Below are 10,226 nucleotides of genomic sequence, written 5' to 3' on the forward strand. Positions count from 1 at the left end.
TTTAGGGGGTAAAGAGTCAGAAAGAGGGAAGAGGAGAGAAAAAGATAAAAGCTTATGGGAAAGAGTTTTCTCCAGTTTAACAAAAAATAAACATTATTTAATAAATTTAGGTATGGCTAGAACTCATTAACTAATGAAAAAGATGTTGAAAGTTTAGAAAAATTTTAATTTATCTAAACATCCCTTGAGTATCTTAGAAACTGGGGTGAGAATGAATAAGGTCACAAGAGAATTATCAGGTTAAAAGGTAGAGATTTGGGATGTTTGTGAATAGTGTGCCAAACATAACTTGACTCTCTTAAACTCCACACCGGGCCAATCTTAAAATGATGCTTATAGTTTGTTATTTATTATTATTATTATTATTATCAGTGCTATTGTTGTAAATTGCTTTTAATTTAACTTAAATTGATGAGCAATTATTTCAAAGATCATTGTTTTCCTATTCTTAAAGATGACCCTTTTTCAAATTTGATGTTTGAGGGGGGTTTAATATCAGATATTAACTAAAATATTTGTCCAAATTTTAAAGACTGAGTATGATTCATCAGCCCCTGTTGATTTCTTTTATTTTCAGCCTGTATAATCTATAGATGTTTTGTTATTCTCACTTGGCTTTCTGTCCTCCTATTTCTTTTGTTGTTAGTTTTTGAGATCACAGCTGAACTTTTAAAAAGACTGACTTTTAAAAAATTAAAAGTAACTTCACTTTATAGTGCTATTTATTATTAGCTTGCCATGTATATCTGTAAAAAGCATTTTTTGTTCTTTTGTGTGCAATGCCTTAAAGAAAGTTTTACTTTATCTCTTATAAGTATCTCTTCTAAGTTAGTTCGCTTCCTTCATTGATGCGTCAAACATTTTTCAATTCTCTGGAATCCTACTTCTTTGGTGACCTGTCCTTTTTTCCCCTTTGTATAAGAGTTGCACATATATTTAACCTTTTTTGGGTACATTTCTCCTAACCCTTCTTTTTGATAAATTGAATTAATTTTATGTGCCATAAATATATACTCACCTTGGAAACAGTCAGATCCCTGAGTCTCTGGATAATGTCATCAAAGGAGTTAGGTTCTAAGTGCAGTTCATCTACTTACTAAAAGATTTTGTATTTTAGGCAAGTGGCTTCACCTTTCTGGAACTCAGTTGGATCCGTAAAATGAGGGGACTGAATTATGTAATTCCTTCAACTATAGGTTCTATGATCCCAAGGCCATGGACAGATCTGTAACATTTTATTACATTAACTTTCTTTTAGCAGAACTTTCCCCCCCACCACCACCTTCCTCAAAATGTGCATCTTTGGAGTCCATTTCAATTATTTATTTTCCCTTCTTCCTTTTCTTATAAATTCAACTTCTAGTAACTTATAGATATTTTCACTAATGTAGCTTCTCATTTTAAATACCATTTGTAAGGATCAAATCAGGACAAAGTAGGCCTTCTAGTGCAATAGCTTTACTAATAAGGACTTAAAACCAGATGATCTATGGTATATTCAATTGTTTGTAGTAAGTACAATGCGTTACCATATTTCTTGTTGAAAAGTTGAACACATTTTAAATAATTAAGTATCTCATGGTTGTGATGTGGGACTAAGATGCTTTTTTCCATTGAAAACATCCGTAAATTATGCTGACAGGAACGTGCTGTTACTGAGCAGGGGTGGAGGGGGTGTTCCCAGGGCAAATTTCACTGGAGAATTTTATTCCAAATCTATTATGACCTTTTCTCAGCTTGGGAAAAGAAAAAGACAATAGGCTGTGTGAGGGAGTTCAGAATAAACGAAGACATATGACATAAGGAGAATAAGATGAAGATTTAGGTATGAGAAATAAGATACCAGAGTAATCTTTAACAACATAGAAGATTTATAAGGAAAATGATTCTAGTGATATAGGTGTGGAGCTTGCAATGAATTTGCTATATTTTGTGATATAAAAAGAACAATAAGAAATATAAGAGATTTACTAAGTTTCTCAGAGATAAAATAGTATTTTATCTTTTGTCCCAGGACACTCCAGGCTGCAAACACTGGGCTTCACCACTGGTATACATTTACCATTGTAGCTTGGTAATTGGCAAATTTATATCACATATGTCACCAGCAACTGAAGAAAAATGCAGCTGCTGATTTTGTGATATCCTGGGAATTTCAGGCCTGCTAGGTCTAATTGTTCTAATCGATAATATGCTAATGAAAAAATAAATCCAAACCTCTGCCATGATCATACTGAATCTAGGCAGCAGTGATTAATTTAACTATCTTCCTGTAATCCTAATATTCTCACACTGTACAGAACTGTTATCATATTTTAAATATTACTTCTTAGCTGACTGGTTGGCTCACAGAAAATTAATACGGATGTCAACCACTTGGTCAAATATAGGGTACTGCTGCCCTGCTTTAAAACAAAGGAAATACTATTGTTGCTTGCCATTGCTCTTATTGTCTTTTTGACTATCATGTCCCAAGGACACTTATCAACTTGTCCCTTATCATGTTAAACAAAGGAAATTTCTATTGGCTCATACTGTCTTTCTTGGTAGAAAAATATTAACAAACAAGGTTAATGCCCACTTACCATAAGTGGCAAACTGTCAGTCAAACAGTGCTTCCAGTTATACTTGTTTCTTACTGCAATAATCCACTTTTCCTGTCTGCATATATGAACCTCATTAGCATAATAGAATTAGATAGCAGGAATTGACCCTGAGAGGTCATCTGGTGCAGCCTGCTGCCTCCTAGCAAACCACAATCAAGATAAATAATAGTCTCTCTCCTTTGTAAACAGCTTCAAACCTCTAAATGCTCCATCTTCCTTTACAATTTAGTTTGTTCCAGAATTATATCTCCTTTGTCTATGGGATATAACTAACATATAAGGTAATATGACTGATTTTCTGGCTAATATACTAGAAATTGGAATGTTTGTTTGTTTGTTTATTTGGTTTGGTTTGATTTTTTTGTCATTTTTGCCTTTGCAACACCAGCGTCTAACAAAGTATCGTAAGTACTCATCAAATTCTTGTGGAATTGAATTAAAAATCCAAATGACTGTGATGTTTTTAAAAAGTTATTCCTTGGTCCAATAATTTTGTGATCCCCCAGACCACTTAAGAAATAACTTCAACAATCACACAGTCACTTGAATATCTTTATTGGCAAAGTCATACATATATAAAAGCAGTTGGCTTTTTTGCAATAAATGTTCATCTTTTGATAATACACAAAATTTTGGAGGGACATATAAGATAATTAACCTAAGTTAATCTGATTCAGGACAAAAAATAAGGTATAAAGTAACAAATCTTTTTATCTATTCAATTATTTATTTGTTTGTATTCTTTTGAATGATCTCTATACTAGCTCTGAAGAAGGTTCCCCCAAAAGAGCTATGGACATGATTAGATAGAAGGTCCTGAGTCCAATTGCTGGAGAAAAAAAAAATCTACAAATGGGATGACTCTCAAGGAAAATACTCATTTGAATGTTTATATTCTGAGATGTTTGTTAATCGATCAATCTAGTTATACATCATAAACATTCTATGTGATATCTAACTGAAGTCTCATTTATTGTAATCTTCTGCCATTTATCCATTAGAGATAAAAGACTACTCTCTGGCATATTTCTTTTGCTTGAAGATTACAAGTAACTTACTCCTCCCATCTTGCCTTTTTTTTCCTTCAGGCCAAACAAATCTAACTTCGTTTACCTCTCCATATATCTATCTCTTTTGAAATATTTGTCACTCTTTTCTGAATGTTCTATAGTGGGTTAATGTTTTAATACAGACTAAAACTGGACATGATGTCCTAATGATGATTTCCCAATGCTGAGTTGCAAAGGACTCCATTCTAGCTCATAGATGCCTAATATATTTGCCATAGTTTGGATTTTTTTTTAATAGTTGATTTTTTTTCCCTCTTGAAATTAATGTATCAGTGGAAAAGATGTTTTGCTAGGAAGGATTTATGAGAAAAGTAAACAGTTTAAAATGGTAAGTCACCTATGGACCAAGAAAAGTATGTTTGTACAAGAAATTAACATAAATAGCCTAAGCTGTTAATATCACTGCACAGAAAATAAAACTAGATGTAATTGGTATGGAAACTTTTTTGTGAATAATTATAACCTATGGTCTATACTATGAGCATGAGACCAGTTAAAATATGCAAATATCAATGCAATAATGTCAAAAAACAATTTATAAATAATGTGGCTTTTTTTCAGGGATATAATTTAAACATATTATAGTTCTTAGTCTTTTATACATTATTACCATGCCTCAGTAGAACTATGACTTCAAAATTTAAAAAGTATGGAACCATAACATTTTATTATTTTCTTTAAAAGGATAACATAAAGATATTAAAAACACACATTAAAAAAATCTCCTTCCTTACATTTTTCCCCTGAGACAATTAGAGTTAAGTGACTTGCCCACTCTAGAATACGGAGGAAGTGTGTCTGAGATCACATTTGAACTCAGGTCCTACCGACTCCACTGCTGGTGTTCTATCTGCTCCTTCCTTATATTTTAAAAATTATTTTTTCATCAATATTTCCTAATAGAAAGATTATATAAAGATGGCAATTAGGTCAAAACATTCCATGTTCTCCAGATTTTCCCCACAAACAAAACAAAATTGCACCTCAAGGTGAACACATTTGGGTGAAAAATAAATAAGACTCTGGATAGAATAGGAATCCTCCTGGGACAACCCTACAAGCCCAGAAAAAAACACTCCAGAACCAAGGTTGAATCTCTAGATTGGCTCCACTAGAATAGCAAGTGGGAGCCGTGGGGCTAGCCTCAGCCCAAACCACAAAGAACTTTCACTTTCCTGACAGCTACAGCTACAATTAAAATTGTATAAGATCTATCATTACTAGACCTGTAGCAAAAATATTAAATCCAGCAAAATTAACTATTTTCATTTTTGATACTAGTAATATGGGTTTCTTCTTTCCTTTTTTTTTTTAAGGGGGGAGGGACTAGGATAAGGTAGTGTATAAAAGGATTTATAGTATTACTATTGTGGGACAAGGAGTATAGATTAATGGAGGAGGAAAAAGAGGGAGGGAAAGGGTGGCCTAGGATAAGGTGGGTTACAGAAAAGTTTTTAGATTAATGGGAGTGGGATAAAGTATGTAGATTAATGAGAATGGGATAAAGAGGGAGAGAAAGAGTGGAGGGAGAAGATAATGGAGGGATTTATGGGTAAAAGAAGTTAAGAAATGGGGAGGAAAGTTAAGGAGTAGAACTAAAGTAGAAGAGGTAGCAGAGATAGGAAAGAAGAGATCTATACAAACACAATAACAAGGATTAGGAGTAGAACTTATTATTTTAAAAGTAGGGGTAGTAATTATTGATTTCAGGCAAATTTTAAAATCCAATCAAGAGATAAATTTATATTGCATATTATCCATATCAATATTTAGATGCATGCCTAAGTATGTGTAAATGTGTATGTGTGTGATATATAAATATATGTATGTGGATACAAGGGTGTGCAGGTATGTATGTATGTATGTATGTATGTATATATCTGTGCTTAATTATGGCATGATTGGGGGAGGTAGGGATAAAGAACAGAGAAAAAAAGAATAAAGTAAAAAGTGTACAGCAGAGAACAAAAAGAATAATCTACAAGGAAGCAAAGAAAAGATGAAGAGTTATGAATATAAGGTCTTCCATTATTATTTAAATTTCTTGTTCCATCTTTTGAATATTCCCTGATGTTCTGCTGAGAATGACAATGTTTTGTTTTGTTTTTACTTTGTTTTCCTTTTTTCTATCTTTCTTTTTCTATTTTTTTCTTATTTTGTATTTAGTGTTAAATAAAAAATTAAAGATTTCCTAATTAAAGAATTTTAATAATATTTTTTTTAATTTGAGATCCACCTCTTTCCCTGTTTCCTTCCTTAGGAGAGCAAGAAATTTTGTTTCATTTATACAGGTGAAATCATATAAAATATATTTCCATATTGGCCATGTTGGAAAAAAGAAACAAAATTTTAAAAATAAAATAAAATCATTATTTTGATCAGAGTAGATGTCTTTCTCAGTTGATCAACCTTACAATATTGTTATAGTATACAATGTTTTTCTGCTTCTCCCCACTTACTTTTGCATCCATTCATATGTCTTCACAATTTTTTTCTAAAACCATCCTGTTCATCATTTTTTAAAATCATAATAGTATTCCATCTCAATTTCCAATTTTTTTTCATCACAAAAAAGACTGCTATGAATATTTTGTACAAATATTTCCTTTATTCCTTTTCTTTAATCACTTAGTAATACAGAGTTAATAATGGTCTTGCTGGTAGACCCATAGGCATAGTCCCAAGGTGATGTCCACAATGGTTGGGATAGTTCACAAGTCTATTAATAGTGCATTAATGTCCAGTTTTTTCACACTCTCTCTCCCAGAATTTGACATTTTTTATTTTCTATTACATTAGCCAATCTGCTATGTGTGAAATGTTATCTCAGAATTATTTTTACTTTTCATTTCTCTAACTAATAGTACTTTAGAGAATTTTATGTGACTATTAATAGTTTTGATTTCTTCTGAAACCTGCCTATTACCATTTGCCATTACCAACTGGAAATGTCTCTTGTTTGTATAAATTGTATAAATTTGTATAAATTTGGCTTAGGTTTCCATAGTTTTAAGTTTCTCTTACTTAAAGAACCCTAGAGAATCAACTGAAACTGAGAACTGAGGCCTTTATCAGAGAAACTTGCTATAAAATTTTTTCTAATTTCCTATTTTTCTTTTGATTTTGGCTACATTATTTTTGTGCAAAAAACCTTTTTAAATTTCATATCATCATAATTACTTATTTTACTTCCTGTAATCCTCTGTTTCTTGTATAGTTAAAAACTTTTCCTTTATTCATAGATCTTATAGATATGGGTTTAAATAATTTAATCCTTTAAGTCTAAATCATTCATTCACTTTTAGCTTTTCTTTCTATAAAGTGTGAATTGCTATGTTTCTACCAAATTGCTTTCCAGTTTTCCAGCAATTTTTTTGTCAAATGTTGAGTTCAGTTCTTACCCCAAAAGTTTGGAAATTTTTTTTTTTAAATTTAAGAAACACTAAATGCTGTGGTCATTCACTACTTTGTATTGTGTACCTAATCAATTCCACTAATCTGCCACTCTATTTCTTTGACATTAGCAGATTATTTTGATGATTACCACATGATAATATACTTTGAAATCTGGAATTGCTAGATTGCTGTCCTTAACAGTTTTTTCAGTGACTCCCTTGATATTTTTTACCTTTTGTTTTAGATTAATTTTATTATATTTTTAGTTGTATAAAATAATTATTAGTAATTAGTAAGTACTAATTCTTGGTATTAATTCTTAATATTTTGATATGGTATCAAGTACATAGATTAACTTAGGTAGAATTGTCATTTTTATTATATTGGTTCAACCTATCCAGGAACAATTAATATTTCTCCATTTTTTAGACCTGTCTTTATATGAATAATAATTTGTAATTTTGTTTGTATGATCTTTGGTTTTGTTTTGATAGGTTAGGGTTTAAATGGAATTTTATCTTATTTCTTCCTGCTCAATTTAGTTGATAGTATATAGAAATACTGATGATTTATGTGGGTTTATTTTATATTCTGCAAATTTGCTAAAGTTTTTAATTGTTTCAAATAGTTTTTTTTTTCAGTTGATTCTCTAGGGTTCTTTAAGTATACTATCATATCATCTGCAAAGTGTGATAGTTTTGTTTCCTTAATGCCTATTTTTATTCTTTCAATTTCTCTTTTTTTATGTCTCATTGCTATAGCAATTGCACTTCTTGTTGCACTTTCTAGTCCAATATAGAATAATATTGGTAATAATGGACATTCTTGTTTTACTTCTGTTCTCATTGGGAAGTTTTCAAGTTTATCTCCGTTATAAATAGTGCTGCCTCCCTACTAAGTTTTTAAGACTTCATTGGAAACATGTACACAATATCATTAAGAATCTGTGATGATCAACTATGAAAGACGTACTTGGTTCAGTGATCCAAGATAATCCCAAAAAATTTTGGACAGAAAATGCTATCTGCATCCAGAAAATAACTATGGAGAATGAATGTTAGTCAGAACATGGTATGTTCAATATTTTTTTTTTCTGTTTTTTTCTCTTCCATGGTTTTTCCCTTTTGTTCTAATTTTTCTTTACAAACATGATTCATAAAGTAATGTGTATTAAAAAAAATTTAAACTCCACTGATTCCTTTGCTTTCTAGTTTTGTTTGTTTGTTTGCTGAGACAATTGGGGTTAAGTGACTTGGCCAGGGTCACACAGCTAGGAAATATTAAGTGTCTTGAGACCATATTTGAAGTCAGGTCCTTCTGACTTCAGGGCTGGTGCTCTATCCATTGTGCCACCTACCTGCCCCAAGAGCTTTCAAGATATAGAAATCTAACTATGGAAATTAAAATCTTGAAGGAACATATTGTAGTACAAATCATTTCTGTTGTCCTATTTCTTACTAGTATTATAGGAATAAACTGAGGATGCTTTCAACTAGCCAACTAAGGATGAGCTTACATCCTAATACTTTTATTCAAATACCAAACTTCTTTCAACCTCTTTTAACCTACCTCTTAATCATAGAACATTAGATATATGAGGATCAATTCAATATTATTATCTGGCCACAGAATCCTTTAGATTTTAATAAATTGCAAAAAGATAAGAAGCAGGAGATGATGAAGATGAATATGATGATGACTATAATATTTAACATGAAGTTTCATAATATAGTTATCACAAGTACTTGATTTAGATTCAAAAATATATGTGGATATTCTTTAATATGGTTATTTATACTTTCCTATTCATTTAATAAGTGTTCATCTATTTTGACTTACTATTTGTCTTTCTATATATAAATACATATGTGTACATATATACATTAGTTATATATCTTAGATTCTAAACCCTTATCAGAAAAATGTGATACAAAAATATGTTTTTCTTATTTATCAATTTCCTTTCTTATCTTATGTGCATTAATTTCATTTGTATAAAAGGCTTTTTCAGTCTCTTTAATCTTTTGTAAGAGCCTCTGACTTTGGTTAAGAATATATCTCCTACTCATAGTTGTGAATGGTATATGATCTACTTTTCTTCCATTTTATGACATGATCTTTTACAAAAATACATACATATATATTCATTTAAAATGTACTGTAGAGTAAAATGTAAGGTGTTAGTCTATGTTTAATTTCAGGCAGACTGTTTTCCAGTTTTCCCAGCAGATTTTCTCACACAAGGAATTCATATCTAAAATTTGTTACTATTACACATGACTATGACAAATCATTAAACCACTCTTTGGCTCAGTTTCCTCAAATGTAAAATAAAATATTGAAAGTTACAGTGCCTACTTCATAAGGTTGTTGAATGGATCAAATTATATAATTTGAGAGCTTTGAAAATAGGAAAGCACCAAATAAATGTCTATTGTTATTATTAGCATTGTTCATATAATGATTTCAATGTTTTTAAGTAGTTTTATATCTAGTACACATTTTATCTTCTGCCTATGAATTAGGACAGATACTACCTTTCCTTGATAAATTAAAAAAATATACTAAAATATATAATTAAGTATACAAGTAAAATCAAATAATTAATTAGTCCTAGAATCAGGATTGGAACTCATGACTTTCAGCTTTAATGATTCTTAATACCTGCATGTCCTTGGAGAATTACTTAACATAACTAGGCTTCCAAAACTTATCTGCAATATAGAGGTTGGACTAAATGAGGTTTTTCCAGCTGTAGACCTATGACCCTATGATTTTGGAAAACAATATTCCTCCTGTAGATAATTATGAAATTTCTGTTCTTTGGTCAGAGAATGAAGGTAGAGACCAAAGGATTCTCTCAATGGAACTTTATGTCCAAATATCTGAAGAATCTCTGGAGTCCTTACCAATCTTTCCTTTCCTTCAGTTGAATTGTCTTAAGCTCTGAAGTAAACGGTATGGTTATAATCAGGCATCAAATTTGCTATATACAGCTCTGAACGAGCTGGTTATTTGGGATGGGATTGCTTCTGATTTGATTGCCATTTAATCTGTACAGTCAACAAGCTAAATGATCAGATTCATGACCAGAAGTGACTTCTCAGTAAGCTACTGAAGTCCTCAAGGGGATTATCTCTCTTTTAGATGCTGC

At 31.1% G+C, this 10,226-nt stretch overlaps 1 protein-coding gene across 3 annotated transcripts in view; it reads left to right on the forward strand.

Annotated features, from left to right (window-relative positions):
* ATRNL1 (attractin like 1) overlaps positions 1 to 10,226 on the forward strand; it is a 1,155,405-nt gene that overhangs the window by 1,044,179 nt on the left and 101,000 nt on the right. The gene's annotated exons all lie outside the window — the stretch shown is intronic.

The sequence above is a fragment of the Sminthopsis crassicaudata genome, chromosome 2, assembly GCF_048593235.1.
Source record: "Sminthopsis crassicaudata isolate SCR6 chromosome 2, ASM4859323v1, whole genome shotgun sequence".
In the NCBI taxonomy this organism is placed as follows: domain Eukaryota; kingdom Metazoa; phylum Chordata; class Mammalia; order Dasyuromorphia; family Dasyuridae; genus Sminthopsis; species Sminthopsis crassicaudata.